The following is a 23,304-nucleotide window of genomic DNA, read 5'->3' on the forward strand; positions in this document are numbered from 1 at the left end:
CATACTAAAACACAATGTTTTTTTTTTTTTAAGTAGCCATTTACTGTTGTACTTTTAAAAAATTTAAGGGATATTTCCTCAGATTTTACAAGTCTGTTTAAAGTTATCCATATTGCACATTATGTAATATTTGTTAACCTAAGGTTAAGAAAATAAGTAACATACTTTTTTAGTTTATGTAGGAAAAATATAAGCAATAATATGATTGTTAAGCACACAATAAATTTGACTCTGGCTACATTTCTGAACTCCTAAAGAATCCTACCCAGGGTCCATACTGGAATGAAATTAGGAGTCAGCAAGAACCCAGAAACACAGCTATACTCAAATTTAGTAATGATATGCTTGAGAGTGTATTGCATCACTAGACTGACCCTAGTCCTAATAAAATAATTTTTTTTCACAAAATTCACATGTGGACTTAGTGTTTCCCCTATATAAACTGTTACAAGTATTCACCATAATGTCTTTTCCATATTACATTAAAAAAAAAAAGTTATGGGGCGGGGGGTATTGTGAGAAAGATGAATGAACCGTAACGTGGATTGTGAGATATTTTTGAAAATCAAGTTGCTTCCTTTTGAAGTTTTTAGTTCAGGGATAAATTCCTCAAATGCCCTTGTTTAAAAATCAGGAAAGATAAAGGGGAACCATTAAACAGAACATTTTTAAAAATAATATTGCTTGCTTTTCCTGCTTTTCAATTAAAAAAAAATTATGGGGGTACGGAAACCTCATGCACACTTTTAAATATCAAGAAAGGTAAATGAACCATAATGCAAACACTGTTGAAAATAAAGTGTTTTCTTATTAGCTTATAATTAGTTTTAGCCTGCTTTCCCCATAATTTTTTCCCCTTCTAGAATCATAATTTATGCACTGTAAAGCAAAGGTTCCCAAACTATGGTTCAAGCTCAGAAGGCATTTAACAAACCAATTTGGTCCAACTGGCGCTAAATTTTTCTCATATGAAAAAAGAAAACCCTGAAGCCTCATATATGACTAAATTTGTGACATCCTTAGTGCATAAATAAGCACTAAAGAGTGAGAAACCATTTAAATATTTTATACTTATTATAAATACTACTGATGATAAATACCAAATGTTTGATAGTCAAATCATTAAGAACTGCTGCAACATACAGAAGTTCAAAGAACTTCATTTTTAACAGATAGAAACATAATCTAGCTACAATTCGTCTTGCATTACCAGTTGATTCTTATTCCTGAAGGAGTTCTAAGAATTACTATGAATCTCTTAGTTATCACTCAGCAGCTTTTATTAAAATTCAGCCCACCACAGTAAAAGATTCTTAATCCCTGCTTTAGAACTCTCAGTTACTCTTAAAGAAGCCAAGATAATTAATCCAAACCTTACCTTTCAAGGTATCTTATACTATTTATGATATATTGAGGTTAACATGAAGACTTCTAAATAACAAGAAACGTGATGACACCAAGCTTTCTTTAGGAAATTTAACACTGTTATAAATAACATCACTAGTCACAAAATTATTTCTGACAAATGAATATAAAATGATATTTAATTTTAAACCTTGCATTCAAGGTTACAATCATGTGAGAACTACCTTGAAAGCAGGTAAAAAAAAAAAAAAAAAAAAAAAAAATGAAAAAAAGCAATTGATAGGGAAGGGGAATGTGTGAAAACAGTTCCAGTTAGAGTTGACATTCTTCCAGTGATTACAGCCAAGGAGATCAAAATACATCCCAATTCCAAGAAAAACTGCCAACTAGAAATCCAAAATAGTGATAGTGCAGATACTCATACACAGGCTTTGAACACAGTTTCATCAAATTTTAAACATCCTGTGGTAGCTAAATCCTTTGCTCATGCCTCCAAGCTAGTGGGACTGACTGTTTTGGTTGTTTTATTTGTGACACCTTTGTTGAACTTACTGAGCTTTGACCAGGTCTACAGTAAGAGCTTCACTAGTCTTGGGGTCCTTGATGTTCTGTACTGAGGTGTCTAAGTATTTGGGAAATACTGCTCACATTGAATTCTGCTTTTCTGTCTATACCACTATGAAAGGGACAATGTTGGTTGGTTGGGGATTTATTTGGTGCATCAGCATCTATGGCCATAGTGTGCCATACATATGGTAAGTATGGATGTTATTTATTGCAGGTAGGGATAATTTCCTAACTATGGCTACAAAATTATTTTTTTTTTATTAGCTAAAGGAGGTGATATATATTAATCCTTTTGAGAAAAGTAATGATGTTTGAGACATTTATTTTATTACCCAAGATTGAAGCAAGTGTAAGAGGGTCTTTCGTTATGTCAGTAGTGAGAAGGTTCTGGCGTTCTCTTGCATGTTTTCGATAAAGATATGTTTCATGGAAAGTGTAGTGTTACAGTGATGACACTGAGGGGGAGTCTCCCCTCTTAAGAGATAACCATGAGTAATGTTAGTATGGCCAATTCTCAAGTGAGCTAATATTACCTCCTGCTGTCGAATTGAACTGAAGCTTGAAGGCCATCGCTCAAGATTTGGTTTAATACTTCGAAGTTTATTGTTAAGCTGTTGCTGCCATGATAACTGCCACTGGTACGTGCATTTTTCCTGGATTATTGATGTATAGTCTTCATGAGGGACTTTCCACTTGTTGTCGGGTGGTAGATTAGCCAATTTGGCAGCACTGTCCGCTAGTTCATTCCCAGGAATTGCCATATGTCCTGGGACCCAGCAGAGGCATATGTTTCTCCCAAATTCTGATAATGTATGCAGAGGTGATTATTTCTTTTACAACTGGGTTTTACAACTTTCTTTTACATTGAAAAACACCATGATATTCATGGTGTTTTTCAGTGCTTGAAGTGCACTTAAAGAATCTGAGAAAATCATGCTGTTTTTAATATCGGAGGACTCAATATAATTCAACACAACCTGAATTGCTATTAGTTCGGCTGAGAATATACTGAACTCACATGACAACTGATATGCTAATATGATGTTTGGGAAAGCTGCGGCGATTCCAACGTGGGCATCGTTCTTTGTTCCATCAGTATGTACTACGACAAAGTTGGGAAACTGGTCCACTGCTGCATGATGATACAGTTGCAAGAAATTTTTTCTATGTAAAGTAGATTTATTCCATTCATGAATGTGTAAGTCGCATGAAGGTGGAGTGATGTTCAAAGGAGCAAGAGAGAATGGGGAGATACACACCACATTCTCTAAGGTTAAATTTAGTTCTTCTAAGAGGTGTTTTATTCTCACATCCAAAGGACGATTTGCAATAGGGCAGTTTTGGAATAACCTGCTATGCTGTGATATGAAAAGTATCTGCCAGTTTGAGTGTTCTGGCATAGATCTAATTTTATATGCATAGCGTAATATCAGCGCTGCATGATGATACAGTTGCAAGAAATTTTTTCTATGTAAAGTAGATTTATTCCATTCATGAATGTGTAAGTCGCATGAAGGTGGAGTGATGTTCAAAGGAGCAAGAGAGAATGGGGAGATACATACCACATTCTCTAAGGTTAAATTTAGTTCTTCTAAGAGGTGTTTTATTCTCACATCCAAAGGACGATTTGCAATAGGGCAGTTTTGGAATAACCTGCTATGCTGTGATATGAAAAGTATCTGCCAGTTTGAGTGTTCTGGCATAGATCTAATTTTATATGCATAGCGTAATATCAGCTGTTGTCTTCTAATGGAGAGAGGGAGTTCATGTGCTTCGGCATGTAAACTATATATTGGAGAAGTGCGATATGCTCCTAAGGTAATGCATATTGCACTATGATCGATAGGGTCAAGCCAGAGAAGGGCACTGGGTCTTGCTGAGCTATACACCGATGCTCCGTAGTCAAGCTTCAATCTGATTAAGGCTCTATATAATCATAACAAGGTAAGGTGATCAGCTCCCCACTTAGTTGCTGAAAGAACCCGGATGATATTTAGCTTTTTCTGACAGGATATTCTTAGTTTTTTAATATGTTCTAAAAAGATAAGTTTATGATCTAATGTGATTCCTAAGAACTGTATGGTATTGGTTATCCGTTCAGTAGTAGTTTGGGACGTGGGTGGAGTTTACGTTTGCGGCAAAAATGGATGAACAACGTTTTTTGGGGACAGAGTTGGTAGCCATTAGTTTGTGTCCATGAACTGATTTTATTTATTGGCCCTTGTAACTGTCTCTCAACAGTATTCACATTACACAAAATGCTAGGATCATCTACAAATAGCGTGGTCTCAACAGCCTTCGGAAGTTGATCAGCAATGGTGTTTATTGCAATTATAAAAAGTGTAGTGCTTAGAACTGGGCCTTGGGGAACTCCTTCTTCTTGTAAGTATACTTGGGATAACGAAGTTTTAAATCAGACCTGAAATGTGCATTTGTACAGGAAGTTCTGTATGAAAATCAGTAGATGACCTCGAAGTTCATGGCGATGTAATTCGCAGAGAATGCCATACTTCCATGTGGAATCATATGCTTTACTGATATCGAAGCAAACCATTACATGATGTTGTGATCTGAGGAATGCATTCCGAATGGAGTTCTCTAGTCTTACTAGTATATCTAGGGTTGATCTGTTTTGGTGAATACCAAATTGTGCAGAATGTAGGAGATTAAAGTTTTCTAGGTACCATATCAGCCGACAGTTTATCATCTTTTCAAGAATTTTGCAGAGGCAACTAGTCAAGGACTGTTGTTGTTTGGTTTTCAGGAGCATTAGCAACTAAGGCCATATTGCTCCGGGATATGCGGTGGTCATTCCCTGACCTTTCCGCATCCTCCGTATTTGGTGGTGACGGGCTCGAACCCCGGTCTAATCAAGAAGTGTGTGCTACGCACTGCTGCTCCTTCCCACCTGGCTACGGAGCCGCACTAGTCAAGGCAATGGGTCTATAACAAGTGGGATTTGTTGGGTCTCTTCCTGGTTTAAGGAAGGCAAGGACTGTAGCATGATGCCATTGTTTAGGGAATGTATCTTCTAGGTAAAGTCTATTAAACAGATAAAAGAGTAACTGCAATGATTCAGTACTTAGTTCCTGTATCACTGAATAGTGGATATTGTCAGGTCCTACAGCGCTGCATCTAGATGTTGACAGAACTTTACGCAGTTCGTGGATGGTAGATTATACTGTTCTTTCCCTTTTGACGAGAAGTTTAATTTCTGTATTTGTTTTAAATCTCTTGAAAGTTGGTGTATAACTTTTCATTGATGATATTTTAGCAAAAAGTTTCCCCTAAAATATTGGCAATTTGTACAGGGTCAGAAATGTTCTGTCCCCTCCATTCCATGATAGGCACAGGAGTCATCTGGTATTTGCCACTTATTTTTCTGATTATTTTCCAAAATTTGTGTGTAGGGGTTTCTTGATTGATGGTTGAAGTAAAGTAGATCCAAGCTGCCTTTTTATTACTGCTTCTAACATACCTTGCTATTGCTCTGGAATGCTTATAGTGGATAAGATTAGCTGTGTTGGACTGCGGCGAAAGGTATTCCATGCTTTATTTTGCTCTTTTTTAGCCGTACGGCATTCCACCAGATTTTTGGGTGTATCGGCAATTCTGAAGAGGATTTTGGTATGGTTTTTTCAGCTGCATGTAATATTGTTTTTGTGACATAGTCAACCACTTCATCAGTTGGGGAATTCTTGGATTATATCCAGGTTAAATTTAGCTAGTTTTTTATAGGTCTGCCAATCTGCTTTAACAGTAAGCGACTGTGGAATTTTAGTAGGTTGATAAGAGGGTTTGTTTATAAAATCAATTAGTATGGGAAAATGCTCACTATGCAAAGGATCATCATTTATTGTCCACTTTAGAGTAGTATACAGGGTTGCTGAACAGATGGACAAGTCTATTGCAGTATTAGTTCCAGAAGGAAGGTGAACATAAGTTGGTGACCCATCATTTAGAAGAAGGTTGTTGTCATCTAAACATTTTTCAATTAGTTTTCCTCTTTGATCTATGTGGTTGTTACCCCATAGTGTGTGATGTCCATTTAAATCTCCCAGAGTGAGGAAAGGTGTGGGGGAGCTGGGCAATGAGACTATTTGGATCTTTTGTCGGATGATATCACTTGGTGGAATGTATAGGGAGCAGATTGTAATGTGAATGTCAGCAGCTACACAAACGGCTACTGCCTCAAGAGGAGAATTCAGTGAGACAAGATGGGAAGGAACATGTGGGTTTACTAAAACAGCTACATCACCACATGCAGTATTTAGGTGGGTTCTGTTTTTTTCTAAAGATATTATACTGAGACAGTTTTGGTGTATCTGAAGGTTTTAAATATGTCTCTTGAAGGAAGACACATATTGGCATATATTTAGAGATAATATCACATACGTCATCAATATTGGCACAGAAACCACGGCAATTCCACTGAATTATTGTGTTCATTATTTGTTCCTTGTTAGACTTTCAGAATGTTTTCGTGTTGTTGAAGTTCTCCGATTTTCACTCTTGTTCTTATCTTTATTTGGTAAGTAAGTAAGGCTTTCCCGTGTCCATGTCTTCTTCAACCAAAATTTCTAGGATGCTGTCATCTGCAGATTTTTCATTAATATCCATTTTCTCTTGATGTCTGGAAGTTCTGATTTTTTTTTCTTGACATTCTTGATCTGAGAGATGTAGTTTTTCGCTTGGTATGGATATTTGTGTATTGACTGCCTGAGTTTGGGTTGTACTGTACACAGTTTTGATGTAATTTGAGAAACTCTTTTGGGGGTACTGATAATTCAGTTTGCACTGCTATTGACTGGTATGTTTTGGTGATTTCGGCGTATGTAGGTCTGTTTGGATGGGTTGGTAGTGAGATGATCTGCTTTGCTTCTTGATAGGAAACATTGTGGTTTGTTTTGTACTCCTGAATAGGATTTTCATTTTTCCAGGGCTCGTGATTTAGCATAGGCAGGGTGGTCTTTTTTACAGCTTGGGCATATTGGTTGAGGGACAGTACAGGCTTCGCTCTCATGTTCTATTGAACCGCACTTTGCACAAGTAGGAGTTCCCCAGCAAGCTGTCTGGGAATGCCCGTACTTTTGACATCGGAAGCACTGTAGTGAGTTTGGAATATATGGCCTGACATTGCATACCAGATATCCGGCCTTAATGGATGTTGGGCAATGCAGTGTGTTAAATGTCAAGATGAGATTTCGTGTAGGGGTCTGATTGCCATCTTTTCTGGTGGAGATTCTTTTTGACTTGAATTACTCCTTGATCTTTGAATTCTTCTAGCATTTCCTCTCCGATACATCTAATAAATTCCAGTCTGAGATCACTCCTTTAGAGGTGTTCAGTGATCTGTGGGGTGTCACAGTTACTTGTAAATCTGCAAAGAGATTGATGCTCAAAATTCAATCAGAATATTTGGCATTGGACGTCTCAATAAGAATATCTCCCGACCTCAGTCTCTTTAAGGACTTGGGAGATCCAGCTCTACTTTCTAGTTCCTTTTGGACTCTGAATGGTGAGAGTTTGCCAATTTCATTTTCACCAGTTGAGTGAATGATCAAGAAAGTTGGAATTGGATGTGTCTCTGTCTCAGTTTTCTGGTATTTGGAAGTTCCTGCAATGGAACTATCTTTCTTTTTAGATGTCTGGGGTGCGTCTGGCAGTCCAGATAAGTCAGAGTTTGATTTATTCAAAGGTGTGCTCTTTTTGGCCCTGGGAGATTATCTTTTTCTCCCAGGTTACCAGCCCTGCCACATGGAGGCAAGAGCAGTGCCACGTAGTGACCCAAGTGAAGAGAAGGTTAGTATGTACTAAAAAATAAAAGGGGGTTAAAGAATGGTACTTTCCTTTCTAAGTTATATTATTTGAAAAGATCTATTTAATTCTAATACTCAAGAGTTAACGGACTTACGAAACTCAGGAGAAACATATTTACACTAAAGCGTATCAGATAATCGCTATGAAAAGGCGCTGTGGTCACTAATATCCCTTGGCCCTCGGGGACGGATAATGTTGCCTTTCCATGACAGCGACACAGCTTGGTTCAGGCTTAAGAAAAAAACTACATTATCCACGAGCTCAACTAAAGAAACTAATATTGATTTTAATCAAATAACATCACAGAGTAGGTGAATCTATTAATCACTAAAGTCTCAAGGGCAGAAAAACAGAATGAAGTGTGAGTGTTAATTCTCAAACTATTTCAATTTCTGCATTGAAATAGTATCCTGCTTAACATGATTAATGCACTGGGCCTTCAATGACTACTAATATGGGTTTTATCATCATATAGTCAAAGTCACATTTTCAAACAGAAGCTTTTCTTTTGAACACTGCTTGGCTGCTAATTTACATTTAATAGATTGTCACCATCTAAAGCTACCTGCTGCCTGATAATGGAACCAAATAGTTCCAATACCTAACAAGAGAGTGCCTTTGATATTTTAATGAATAACAGATTCACTTACTGATGGGTTTCACTCGATTAAAAATTATACTAATTACTTTCAGTCAACTCATGGATAACACAGTCATTTCTAAAGAGCCTAAGCACAAGCTCTGTTACTGTCACAGAAGAGGCAACATTGTCCACAAGTAGTATAGACAAAAAAAAATGGAATGCAATGTGAGCTTTATTTCTCAGACTATTTCAGTTCATGCAATGAAATAACACCCCACTTCTTTACTTGATTAGTACTATTAGTAGCAAATAATGCAAGTTTATACAGCATCAGCCAAACAAAATTAATAACTATTACCCACGTAATCTGCCCATCCTCTAATAATAAGTATGTTTCCTTAAATTTATTCAAACTATCCACTTCCCAAACACCAGATGGAAGTTTGCTCCAACAATCAACTAATCACTGGCTGAAAGCAAATTTTTGTACATCTGTCCTGCAGTTGTCCTTTTTTAAGGAAGGTCCCCTTGTCCAAGAAAGAGTAAGGGTGCTAACAGCATTCAGTTTACTCAATCAATAATTTAATGTTGTTTTTATTATGAAAACCCCAAACATGAGAGGTATTAGAACATATAGTATTTAGTCCGTGCATGGGCTGAAGGTTGAGAAGATGAAAGAAGATACTTGTTGACATTAGACTTGAATTATTGTAGATTGCAATTTTCAGGAAATACAAAAGAAGGAAGGTTGTTCCAGAAAACAGAAGCTGAATGAATGAATAAATGAGGAAGAAGAAAAGTTGGTTCTGTGAGTTTGAAATTGAACAGTAAAAAGATGTTAACTGGTTGTGGCACATGTTTGGACTGCTTTGGAAGAGAGAATTATAGAATTCTCTCTTCCAAATTCAGAAGAACAGTGCCCATGGAAGTAACTATAGAAAAGGCATGCAGCAGAAACAGAACATCTATGAGACAAAGAGTGGAGACTCTGTTAGAGATGAGTTGTTAATTAACCAAACTGCCCTCTTTTGAATGGAATCTAGAAGCTTGAGAGAAGTTTTGGGGGTGCTGCCCCAGACATAGGAACAATATTCCTGATAGGGCAGATTTGCGATTTGTACAGAGTGGACAGTTGTTTGGAAGAAAAGTAACACAGAGAGCAAAAGAGAAAGCCCAGTTTTTAGGCACAGAGGAAGCACTATTTGTAATGTGATTATGCCAAGGGAGATTAGAAGTCAAGGTAATCCCCAATAGAAATATTTTTTTTTTTTTGGTAGTTGTTGGCGCATAGGCTTCTGTGGCCATAATGCACCTCCCAAGGTTTTTGCAGTACTTTGATCCAAGCCCGAGGCGGGAATCGAACCCGCGACCTTTGGGTTGCCAGGCAGGCACTTGACCCACCCGGCTAGCCTGGTCGGCCCCAATAGAAATATGTGATCTTCCCTAGAAATCAGTGTCATCGAAGATAAGCATAGGAGCAAAAGAATTCTTTTTGTGAGATATAAGATAGGACTGAGTTTTAGAAGGACTGAAATCAACTAAGTTATCTTTTCCCCACCGAAGAATTACCTGGAGATCAGAATTTAAGGCTTTGGTAGGGGATATTCAAGAAGTTGAAGCTGTTTGTGCAGAGCAAGGTTTTTTTAAACTGGGAGGTAGAATGCAATGTGCTAGAATCGCCAAATTATGGATAGGATTCCTGGTTGATGGAAGGTCATTAATACACAAGAGGAAAAGAGTGGAAGAAAGAACCGAACCTTGGGGAACATCAGCAATAGTGGATAACTTAGAAGACAGTCAGAGAGAAAACTGGATACCCAATTCCATAAACAGTTGGCAAACCATACGATGGTTGTTGATTAGGGGTTTTAAGACAAACGCATCAAAGGCCAACATGTGTATTTCAAGTATTTTTTTTAATGTAACTCTATTATTTTCAGATTCTTTTGTCAAATCGGATTTGCTGATTGAAATTAAACAGTTCATCTCTAGATTTGCAAAGCTATCTAATATCTGTTAAAGGGTAGGTGGATTATGATTATTACATAGACTTTTGAAGCAAATTAGTCTGGAATTTCTGAAGCACGGGCATACCAAAAGGATGTATTTTACTGTAAGGTGAACTTGGCATTGAAAACAGAGAGGGGGATTCTCATTAGCTAGTACATGATAATGTATAAGGTGAGTGTGGCCAATTCGTAGCCTGGCAAGGCCATAAGATGAAAATTTATTTAGAAGACCTTTACACCAAACACGATCAAAAGCCTTCGAAATGTCAAGAGCAACTGCTTGAGTTTCACCAAACTTTTCCACTGAATTTGTTTACAGATGAGTAACATAAGCCAGAATATCACCAGTGGATTGACATTGACACAATCAATACTGGCAATCATTGATCAGATAGGTTTCTAGATAGTTTAAGAGTTGGCAGTTAATTGATTTCTCCATTACTTTAGAAAGAGTAGAAGTAAGTGCAATGGGACAATAATTGGATGGGAAGGGATTTGTCACCCTTTTTAGGAACTCGCTGGATATAAGCAAATTTCCAAGCAGAAGGGAAAACAGCTTTGAATAAGAAAAAGGTGGCACAGAACAGGAGTAAGTTCAGGAGCACAAGTAATGAGACTAAGTGGGAAAATACCATCAGAATCTGTAGCTTTCTTACCTTCAAGATTGTTGAAAATCCTTCCGACATCCTTTTGACAGAAGACCACAGGAGGCACTGAATGGAGGGTACTGGGGATAGTGGAAAGTGATTTACCAAGGTCATCAATAAGTGAGTTCGAAGAAAAGTAGGATAACAACAGGTCAGTTTTATCTTTGGCTGAAGCGGCAATAGAACCACCTGATTTTGACAGAGATGGGCAAAAGAATTCCAGTTGACCAGAATGCTTGACTATCGTTTGAACAAGAAGCAAGTTTTCTACTATTAGCCAATTTGAAATGTACTTTGGACTGATTAATAACTGCTTTACAATTGTTGCAAGCATTGGTGTAGGCAGAAAATTAACCTGGAGGTTTGGATACAAGCCTATTGCAATATGCAACATTATTATATTTAACAGCCTTGAACACATTTATTGGAAAACCAAGATTTAGATAAAGGACGAGATTTTAAGGTTGAATGTGGAATAAAGGAATTCACCTACAAGAATAATTTCACTGATACAATATGAGCAAACGTTTACATCAGAATATTTGAAACAGTAATCCGACCAATGAAAAGATGAAAAGAAATCTCGCAGATCATCCCATTTTACATTCTTGTAATGCCAAACAACACGAGGTTGGGAATGGCCATGAGCGAAAGGCTCCATTGGAGAAGACCATCAAGTTGTGATCTGAACTGGCTAGAGGACTGCTCACCTTGACCGTGTACTTAAAAGGGTCGTTTGTGAGAAAAAGATCAAGTGTGTTAGGATTGTCTAGCAGTCCAGTGGGTAAATGAACAGTCTCTGAAAGGTCATTAGTAATTGCAAAAGATTCAGCATCTCGACCAGCTGTGTCCATGTGAGTAGAAAATGGTAGACAGCTGGAGTTAGTGGAGTTGTGAGAACGATAGAGGCAACAGATGAATTTGACAGAATGTGGTAGAGAGATTTTAAGCCAGAGAAGATTGAAAAGAGGAGATTCCAAATTACTAATTTTCTGATAGCGACTATCAGAATGGACATATACACAAGTACCATCTTTAAAGTGAGAAGAATTATACAGTGAATAATTTGGACAACTGAGAAGGGCAGTGGTTTACTCGGCTGATAACTGAGATTCTGTCAGAAAAAGTACACGGGGTTTGGCAAACCATAAGTGGAAATGGAGATCATTGAGATTAGAACTGAGACCACGTATATTTGTGAAATGAACGAGGAAGTATTTGGTAGGTTTAGATCTTGTCACATAAGTTTGCTCTATTAGTTTGACAATTCATGTATTTAGTAATAAGAAAAGGTGGGGGGGGGGGGACATGCTGTACAAAATAATGAAAATTTTGGATATGGCATGCACATGGTAAGAAGAATATTATTATTGGCAATGGCCATATGGTGCAAGAAAGCCTAAAGCTTATGCTGCACCAACCAAAAAAAAAAAAAAAAAAAGAGTAAAATAATAATAATGAAATAAATAAATAATATAAGAAAAGGAAATAGACAACCTATGCATTTCGCTCCTCCCATAGGTAACTATCCAGCTGACCTTTGAATTTCACCAAACTGTCAGCTGACAACTTATTCCAGTAATTTATAACTCGCTGGCTAAAATAAAACTTCCTGCAATCCATATCCTCCCGTAACTTGAATTTATGGTCCCTAGTCCTAAAATCACTTTAACCGTGAAAATTTCATCATCATTCATTTTACTTTTTCCTTTCAGAGCCTTAAACACCTCAAGCAAGTCTCCTCTAAGATGCTTAATTTCCAAGCTGTGCAACCCACATATTCGAAGCCTTTCCTCATATGGACGCCCTTCTGCTGATCTCACCAGGAGAGTTACCCATCTTTAGACCCTTTCAAGAAGTTTGATGGTTTATTTTTTTTTTTTTAGGTGCAGTCTGCATACTAGGGAGGTTTAGACCTTTTAGATCTCGGTAGTTCTAGAGTGTTTGGGAGGTTTAGATCTTTTCGCAGATAAGTTTCCTCTATTAGTTTGACAATTCATGGTGTATTCAGTAGTAAGAAAAGGTGGTGATAGTAGAGGTGGGGGCCATGCTGTATGAAGTAATAAAATTTTTGGATATGGCATACACATGGCAAGAATATACCCAGCTCCTTAACAATACCCCCCCCCCACTGCATACACACTAATCAGACCGACCCCAGTCAGTCTGATTAGTGTGTATGCAGACCGACCCCAGTCACTATCTGGCAGAATAGAGGCAGTTAGATTATACACTAGCTGATGAGGAAGCCTCCTAGAGAGTTAACAATAGGCTCGGCCCGGTGGACAATCTAGCACTGCCAGCCTGCAAACACCATTTTAGAACTGTATCCTCAAAATGTAAGGAAGATTGGATCTCGCTATGATGTCCATCATAATCTCAAAGGACATCAATCATACTGCATGATGGAAGAGATGGGAGGGTTGCTGGAACTTTGCTCTGGACACTAACACAGAGGGGTAGTATTCCTCCTTGTGGTGTGGGCCCCACACCTCGACCCATGCTTATGTTGGTTTGCACCTAGGTGAAAACCTCCAGTATGCTAGGTGCCATATTTCAGGCCTTGCACATGGGGTTATACCCAGTTTAATCTATAAGGTCTACTTGCGGGTGCAACGTAATTTAATTGTAAAGGGTGCACTTTGTGTCCTTGACTAATCTTATTACCCTTCTCTACACCCATTCCATAAGATCCACATACTTCTTAAAATTAAGCTTCCAGACATTAGCATTAGCAGAGGCATTTGATGCAAGAAAGCAAGCTTATGCAACATCAGCCAAAAAAAAAAAAAAAAACTTCCACTTCACCCCTCTGTTCGTTCGAAATACCTGTCCAGCTGAGCCTTAAACTTATTTAGGCTATCAACTTCCACGACAAGGGATGGAAATCTGTTCCACCAACCAACCACATGCTGGCTAAAGGCAAATTTCCGCACGTCTATCCTACATCTGATTTTCCTCAATTTGAATTTATGCCCTCTCAGGTGATTATGCAGTACTGATGGGAAGAATCCGATCAGCACTGAGCATGCTCAAACCATTCAAGGCTTTATACACCTCTATCAGATCACCTCGCTGGAGCCTAGTCTCCAGACACTGTAATTTGCAAAACTTAAGCCTTTCTTCGTAAGAGCACCCCTTTGTTCCATTCACTAATCTTGTTGCCCTTCTCACTCGTTCCAGCAGCTCTACATCCTTCTTGAAATGAGGCCTCCAGACCTGTATACAGTACTGAAGGTGTGGCCTGACCATTGCCTTATACAAGGGAATAATCACTTCCTTATCCCTACTAGAAAAATTCCTATATATCATTGATAATACACTATGAGCTACTCTTGCAGCCCATCTGCACTGCTCAGAGAACTTCATTCTCTGAGCAGTCCCTTTCATTCTCTACCACTGTCAGTTTAGTACCACAGAGCTGATACGTTTCTCTGGGGTTACTGTTTCCCATATGTAGTACTGTACTTTACATCTGTCAATGTTAAACTTCATTTGCCACCTCTCAGCCCATCTGCTCAACCTTTCCAGATCCTGTTGCAGCAGCATAGTGTCAGTAGTGTCCTTGACAACCCTGCCAACCTTTGTATCATCTGCAAACTTGGACATTAAGCTTGATATACCATCATCAATATCATCTATAAATACAGAAAACAATAATGCACCCAACACTGAACCCTGAGGGACTCCACTAATAACATTAGTCCACAATAAGCAGTGTCCATTGATTACCACGCTCTGTCTTCTTCCCCTCAACCACCCCTTTATCCATAGCAGTAATTTGCCTCCAATGCCATACTGCTCCAATTTGTGCAGCAGTCTTCCATGTGCAACAGTATCAAAAGCCTTTCAAACATCCAAGTATATAATATCAAAGTTATTCCACGCATCCAGTTCTTTTGTGACTGCATCATAGTATCCAATCAATTTGGTCAGGCAAGACATTCCCTTAACAAAACCATGCTATGTCCGAGCTATAACTGAAGTCTTGTCTAGATGATCCTGCAGTGCTTCTTTAATCAGTGCCTCCATTAATTTTCCTGGAACAGAAGTTAAACTCACAGGTCTATAATTACTTGTGTCTGCCTTTGATCCTCCTTTGTGAATTGGGGTCACATTTGCACATCTCCAGTCCATGGGTACTTCCCCTGAGTCCAAGGAAGCTCTCATAATTATGGCTAAGGGTTTGCTTACTTCCTTTGCTACCTCCTTTAAAATAACTGGATAGATCCCATCCACCCCAGGTGCCTTTCTTGTGTTTATCTTTAACAATTTCTCCTCCACTTTACTCTCAGTTATTATAAGATTCTCTAGCTTACTGCCAGAGTTTAATACACCTCTGGCATTCCCCTCACTGAATAACTCCTCGTGTGTGAATGTCGATGCAAAATATTCATTTAGTTTGTTAGCTACCTGAGCAGGATCATCAACAGTTGACCCATCGATATCAAGTGGACCAATCTGATTCATCCCCTTCCTTCTAGAGTTTACATAAGTAAAGAACTCTTTGCTGTTTTTCTTTGCATCCCTTGCCAAAGATTTCTCGTAATCTGCCTTCGCCTGCCTAACCTCCTTTGTAACTTGGTTACAGATCAACTTGTATCTATCATAGGCTTCTGCGTCACATGTTAATTTGTATGTATCCCATGCATTTTTCTTCTCTGCCATATGTCTCATTAGTTCATCTGACATCCATTTAGGCCTAAACCTTGAACAATATTTCTTAGTTGGTATGTAAAGCCTAGTAGCTTCCAAGATAAATTCTTTGAATGCTTCCCATTTTGAATTTGCTGTTGATAACATCATCAGTTGGTCCCACCGTACAGAATTTAAATACTGTCTCAGTCCATCGTAGTTGCCTTTACGAAAGCAATAACCCTTCCCTTTACCCCTAATGGTAGTTACCACTTTGAATAAATCCCACTTCAGCACACTGTGATCACTGCCACCTAGTGGTTCATTTATCTGCAGATTCTTAATGCATGAAGAATCACTACTGATAATCAAATCAAGAGTATTACTCCCTCTAGTTGCCTCCCGAACATGCTGATGTAGAAAACAATCATCCAATAAATCCACAAAAGCCTTGCTAGTGTGTGAGTGACCAGCCCCACAAATTCCAGACAATATCTGGGAAATTAAAATCCCCCATTATAAGACTCTCTGATTTACTGGCCCACTCTATTTCCCTGTACAGTTTCTTATTATACTCATCAGAGTCATTCGACCTATAGTACACTCCTACTCTCAATTTTGATCTCCCAGTGCTTATGTCACACCAAACTGACTCAACACTGCACTGTCCAGCGATGTTGACTGGCTTCACTTCCTTGGATTTTATGTGTTTCTTAACTAATAGCATAACCCCTCCTCCCTTCCTATCCTGTCTATCCTTTCTGTAGACATTGTACTCCCCAAATTCCAGTTCTGCATTCCTTATATCTATGCGACACCACGTCTCTGATAGCCCAACAATATCTGGCTTTGATGCTTTGAGCAATACCTCAAATTCATCAAATTTATTTACTAAACTCCTAGCATTGGTGTACACACAAGTACACATGCACCTGTTTCTATTCTTAGCTACCCTAAAACAACCCATGTGTGTTTACTTGTACCGCAATGACTTCCAGCAGTCTCAGAAATATCCTGCATCTTGTTTTTCAGGCTTTTGCTCATTCCAATAGAAGCAGTGCAAGAATCTCTTTCACCTCCGCCAGTGGCTACTGTTAATCTATTAGTCTTTGTCTCCCCCCAAGCTAGTAGTTTTCCAACCCACCTAACACTGCCTCAATAGCGTCAGCAAATATTCTTGCACCCTTTCTATTTAAGTGTATCCTATCCCTGTAGAAGCAGTCTCCCTGTTAACAAGTACAGTCCAGGCAGAAAAAAATTCTACCCCTTGAGCCTTGCACATGTATGCCATAATCCAAATGTGGCCCAACCATTGCCTTGTACAATGGGATAATCGCCTCTCCATCTCTGTTGATAAAATTTCTGTATATTACAAATAGAATCTCATGAACTGTCCTTGCAGACTGTCTGCACTGCTAAGAGAACTTGATATGCTCTGTACAATTACCCATAGGTCTCTTTCGTTCTCCACCACCTTGAGTGTTGTATCACCCAAATGGTGTGTGTCATTCTGGGATTACTGCTGTCAACGTGCAATACTTTGTATTTATCAATGGTAAACCTTGATTGCCACTTCTAAACCATTCTGACTAATTTTCTTGGTCTTGTTGCAGTAGCAATATTAATTCCCAGTATTAACCACCCTGACAACTTTGTATCATCTGCAAACTTAAGACAATATAACAATAATAAGATTCTTTATTAATATAACTTTATACAATAGTGATCCCTTATACAGAAAGCCAGAGGAATCTTACAATAAGTTGTTAATACAAGTGATTTTGTTTTATAATAGAAAAAAAAAAATAAATAATAATAATAATAAATAACTAAATAATAATTAATAGATAAAGATAATAATCAAAATGAAAAAATAAAGTAGTAATTACAATGAAAAAGGGCTACAAGTTGAGCAGAGCATGAAATTACATCGGCTAACTAAGACCGGCACTTAAATAACTGTCCTTTACAAACAGCAAGATACCATCGCGATATGCCTTGTCTATAGTCTACAGGTCAATGTTGACGTTGGGCAAGTTGAGTGTCCAGAGTCACGTTTGGGAAGTGTCTCTTGAAATTATGTAACCGCTGGAGCCTTGAGCACAAGGAGGGGGGGGGGGGGGTTCTATGTAGATGTCTGCCTGGAAAACGCCAAACAATCATGTTCCAGATGTTGATGTGATGTTTGTTTGTTGTTTGGAGCATTAGCAACTAAGGCCATATTTCTCCAGAGATATGCGGTGGTCATTTCCTGACCTTTCCATATCCTCTGTATTTGGTGGTCACGGCTCGAACCCCGGCCTAATCAAGAAGCGTGTGCTACACACTGCTGCTCTTGCCCCCCTGGCTACGGAGGTGCCGATGTTGATGTGATCATGCTCAGCCGAGCACAGACGAAGGAATGTCTTTATTTTTAGCACATGGGCTCTGTGAATTATGGGCGTGTATTGCAGCTTGGAGCAGAATGCAGATTTAGATGTCATGTAGATCTGGTGCAACCACAAGTTGGCCTACTTCAGCACCCAGAATTCAAGGCCCCACAGTTTCCTGAGGCTGGTGGGTGGTGCCGCCGACCAAGCTTCCACATAGGATAGCACACTACAGAAGTAAGTCACGAGGTATTTCCTGATTATTTGCTTATTGTGCGTTTTGCACAGTTCAATTTACACTCTCGGTTTTTTTTTTTTTTTTTTGATTTGGTAGTTGTTGGCGCATCGGCTTCTGTGGCCATATTGCACCTCCCAAGGTTTTTGCAGTACTTTGATCCAAGCCCGAGGCGGGAATCGAACCCGCAACCTTTGGGTTGCCGGGCAGGTACTTTACCCACTCGGCTAGCCCGGTCGGCCCAACACTCTCGGGGCTTTGGAATACTGAGCTTAGATTTGTTTTTTTATAGGTGAGGTTGGCATCAAGGATTACTCCTAGGAATTTGACACTGTCTGTGAGAGTCAGAACATTTCCTGCCAATTCCGGATGTAGAGAAGATGCAGTATCAGCAGAAGTCATCCGACTTGGCGTAAAGTTGATATAGTTTGACTTCTCTGGATTGACTGACAGACCAAAATATTTGGCATACTTAGAGAATGTATTTAGGTAGCTGTTTATAGATTCAGAGGAGGTTTGTCTTTCTTGTGGGGTGCCTCCATAGCCAGGTGGGCAGGGGCGGCAGTGCATAGCACACGCTTCTTGATCAGACCGGGGTTCGAGCCCGTGACCAGCAAATACGGAGGATGTGGAAAGGTCAGAGGAATGACCACCGCATATCGTCGGAGCAATATGGCCTTAGTTCCTAATGCTCCCAAAAAACAACAACTTTCTTGTGAGTCACCAACATGGCGTTTGCATGGCAAGTAGCATACAATATCATCAGCATAAAATAGGATTGTTTGTTTATTGTTATTTGTTTTTTAGGAGCATTAGCAATTAAGGCCATATTGCTCCGGGGATATGCAATGGTCATTCCCTGACCTTTCCGCATCCTCCATATTTGGTGGGCACGGGCTCGAACCCCGGTCTAATCAAGAAGTGTGTGCTACGCACTGCTGCTCCTGTCCACCTGGCTACGGAGGCACCGCATAAAACAGGAAAGCTGGAATTTGATCCATTAGTAGAACGAATATTGCTGCAAATAGCAAGGCTGAGAAAGAACCACCTTGTGGGATCCCTACTTCGACACTTTTGGAGACTGTAATGCCATTGCCTGTGAAGTGAAGCATTCCCCTAGATATCAGATTATTGAGGATCTCGAGCATATTTCCGGATATCCCGTAGAATCTTTCAAGTAAGGCAAGAAGGGGCGTTATTTGAACTGAGTCGAAAGCAGATTTCATGTCCAGAAAAATGGTTAGTTAGTTAGTTATTTGGTTTTTAGGAGCATTAGCAACTAAGGCCATATTGCTCCGGGGATATGCAGTGGTCATTCCCTGACCGTTCCGCATCCGCTGTATTTGGTGGTCATAGGCTCGAACCCCGGTCTAATCAAGAAGCGTATGCTTCGCACTGCTGCTCCTGCTCACCTGGCTACGGAGGAGCCAGAGAGAGAGAGAGAGAGAGAGAGAGAAAAATGGTGTGAAGATCGTTGTCATTCCAGGCGTGAAGTATTTTCTGTGATAAGGACTGTAGGCAGGTTACAGTAGATCTATTAGGCATGGCATAATAGGTATGTTCGGGCCTATGCACAAAGATTGCGAGTGCTACATCATTATAGATGCACTTCTCGAAGCATTTCAGGAAGGGAGAGACAATTGATATTGGCCTGAAGTCAGCTGGTGTTTTCGCATGAGGCTTCTTCGGAACTGCCAGCTGACTTCAGGCCAATATTCAGGCCACTAAAAAGAGGTATTGCATCAATTCCTGTGGTGGACTTGTCAGGAAGTGAATTTATTATTTTTATTAGCTGTTCTTGCTTAAAATGCAGCACATGCTCACACCATTCCTGGACATCTAAAGGTAGAGGGATGCAAGTATGACTTGTGGACCACACACGTTTTCCCCTGGATAGCTGGCCACTCATGAAATTGTCAATAGCAACTTGTTTACTCTTCTGGAAATCCATCCTTGTTTTGGAAAATTTGGTGTATGACTCTCGTGAAGGAGATTTCTTGTAGGAGGCATAGGCTGCCTGTTTTTCTCTAAAGGCCTTAGTCAGGAGGTCATTCCACCATACCTTTGAGTGGGGACTAAGAATGCAAGTTTTGGACATTGCAAACCTTGCAATGAATTCCATCCATCTCGAAAGCCAGTAGGCAGCCTCACTGATGTTAAGCTCAGCCAATATGTTTCATGGGTAAAGTTAGAAAAGGGTAGTAACTTTTCCAATGTTGATGTATTTTTGATTGTATACTCTCCTGACAGTGTTTGTACTTGCATACATTCATCCTTAGGTGCCTGCAGAGATATCATAGCAGTGATCGGACAGGAGGAAGTTCTCAGTTATGGTCAGGGTTTCCTTTACTGAACAGTTTGAGAAGATATGCTGCAGGGTGGCATTGCCATGTGAGGGAGGAACATGAATAAGACCAATGCCCATTTCCAACATGTTCAATGACAGTGTATCTAGAAGCTTCTTTGTGGCTGGCAGAGGAAGGTTAAAGTCTCAGAGGATAATGAGATTTTGCCGATGATTGATTGTGGATGACAGCCATACTGTCATATTAAGGACAGAATCCTCAGAAACCGGTGGAAGGAAATAAACAGCACACACACAGAGATCGACAAACCAGCAATTCAGTAGATTCCAAGAACAGCTTCTATGTCACCTCCTGGATAAGTGGATGCCTTAATCAGGGGGTATAAACTCCTTTGACAGATTGCTACGCTGCCACCTCGTCTCCCAATTCTATTAGCAGCCAGCGTGTGATAGCCAAGATTTGAGGTGAAGGTAGCAATTTCCATTTCATCTCTGAGCCAGGTTTCAATCAGAATGATGAAGTCGTACTCTGTGCAGGAAAGCAAATCAAGTAGGTCATCTAGTTTATGACACTCCTGATATTTTGTAGGAAACATTGAATATTTGCTTCGACAGAAGGTTGTACTATGATGAGATTACTCTCAAAAGAGTATTTGCTTTTCATATAATGATCTGAAATCTCGTCCTGGGATCGATGTCGCGTTCGATGTGCCCTGTTGCTGGATATTCTAACTGGAATGTGACCAGTCCGATGTTCACTCGTCATCTCCATGCTAGACATCCACAAATTGCACCCACTCTCGGATATAATTTGAGAGACTCCACTAGAGAGGACAGGTAGCTACGCTGGCATAGTAATGCACTGTTTTGGAATGGGGTTCAGGCTTGATAAGTTCTTGGCCTTCAGTCTCCCATAGTATGGCATTACCAACATACCTCTGGGCCAGTATTTGGCATTGAGATATTGTTGGTAATTGGGCCCATCAATCTGAATCCTGAAGGAAGCATAAGATAGATGCTTGGTATTGATTTTGAAAGGCTTACCAGGTATACCTAGTTCCTTCAATAGTGCCTCAATTTCTTCAACTTTTGTCAATGGATCCAGCTTGCTAATGAAGATATTTGCGTGAGTATTGCTGGTCGCTTGGCGATCTTGTAGTTTGAGGCTAGTATTAACTACTCTTGTGCCAATCAAGGTGGTCTTGCTGTTTCTGGAATGCGTTGGCATGGGGGTGCTTGCATCGGTTGAGGTCTGGGCATCTGGCCTTGCTGTGCTCCATTCCTGTCTGCAATGTCAGAGTTCCGTTTCGTGGATTTTAGCATGGAACTTTAGGCGCTGTCTTTAGAGAGTGCAACTATATCCGTTTCGGGTAGTAGCGATGACTCAGGTGAGAGAGATGGGCGTTCCTGTGGATTAGGACAGGGGAGCCTAGTGTTCACAGGCAAGAGACCTTGTAGTAGGCTCAAGAACTTTCGTTAATAATTTTCAAGCTGGCTCAGATATTCCCTTAGTGAGCTATTTTCTGAATGCAGTTTTCTTAGAATGCCTTCAATAGTTTCAAGTTTCTCAGTGTTACACCTGCAAAAAGCGCAGCTGACTGAAGCCTGTGATTCCGTTTGAGAACAATTATCAGTAACCCCAGGCAAGAGCTTGCTGTTTGTAGCCGGTTCACTGAGAGTGGAATTGTTATGTGTGGTGACGTCATTAACATCATTCAGCATTCCAGAGGGAGAGACTGTGGGGGAGAGAGGCAAGTGCGCTAAGGGAGCAGCCAATATGTCAGCTATATCTGACAAATCCCTATTTTGCTTGCGGCAGAGTGCACATCTCCATTTTGATTTCCTAACTTGCGCAGTCCATTTTAGATCTTTAATGCCACTACAAAAATTGAAAAAAAGAAGCTGACATGATGATGATGAACATTTTATTAGGCAGTTGGAAAGTTTTTTACAGCTCGAGCAGGGTTGCGTATTTTATTACAGCATTGTACCCAAAATTCACTAAACACTACAGGGAGAGATATGGCAAGGTTGCTGACAAAGTAAAAGCAGAGAACTTACTGACCGAGGAATGTTCCTTCAGGCTAGGATTAAGTCGGGTGGTGAAGAGCTGACAGCTTACTTTTCGCAGTATGTGGGCTCCAACGGGTAAAGGAATACACACACACACACACAGTACTCACAATGGCAGACAAGGTCCGATTCAACTTTAGCAATACTGCCAGGAAATCCGAAATTACTGGACGAATTAGTAGCAAAAAGCACTTCGATACTCACTCATCACAAACTGTGAGTATAGATCTAAGATATTTGATGAAAATTAAGATGGTTACACTAGTTTAAGAAACTAAAACAACAGAAGTACGCAGAACGCGTAAATCACCCGACCCGAACAATCACGCGCACGAGCATTCCTAGGCATATGCTAGATATGCCTTTATCAACATTGTTAATAAATAGTGAAAGCTATAAGGAGCCCAGCACAGAGAGACTCCACTAATAACATCTGCCACTAAATCATCTACCATCTCATTATCCATAACAGTAACGCCTCTAATACCACAGTGCTCCAATTTGAACAGAAGTCTTTCATGTGCAATAGTACCAAAAGCTTTTGCAAAATCTAAGAATACAATGTAAAAATTATTTTTTGCATCCAGTTCCTTTGTTACTGCATAACAATAGTTTATCAGATTGGTCAGATAAGATCTCCTCTTAACAAATCTCCTATGGTTATCTTACGAACCACAGTGTTACAAAATGCGTTAC

The 23,304-nt window shown here is 39.7% G+C and overlaps 1 protein-coding gene across 1 annotated transcript in view; it reads right to left on the reverse strand.

The window, feature by feature from the left end:
• The window catches only part of hpo (serine/threonine-protein kinase hippo), a 185,335-nt gene that overhangs the window by 124,475 nt on the left and 37,556 nt on the right, over window positions 1-23,304 (reverse strand). The window lies entirely within an intron of this gene.

Source organism: Mastigoproctus giganteus, chromosome 12 (assembly GCF_048544385.1).
Source record: "Mastigoproctus giganteus isolate SK-2022 chromosome 12, ASM4854438v1, whole genome shotgun sequence".
Classification (NCBI taxonomy): Eukaryota; Metazoa; Arthropoda; class Arachnida; order Uropygi; family Thelyphonidae; genus Mastigoproctus; species Mastigoproctus giganteus.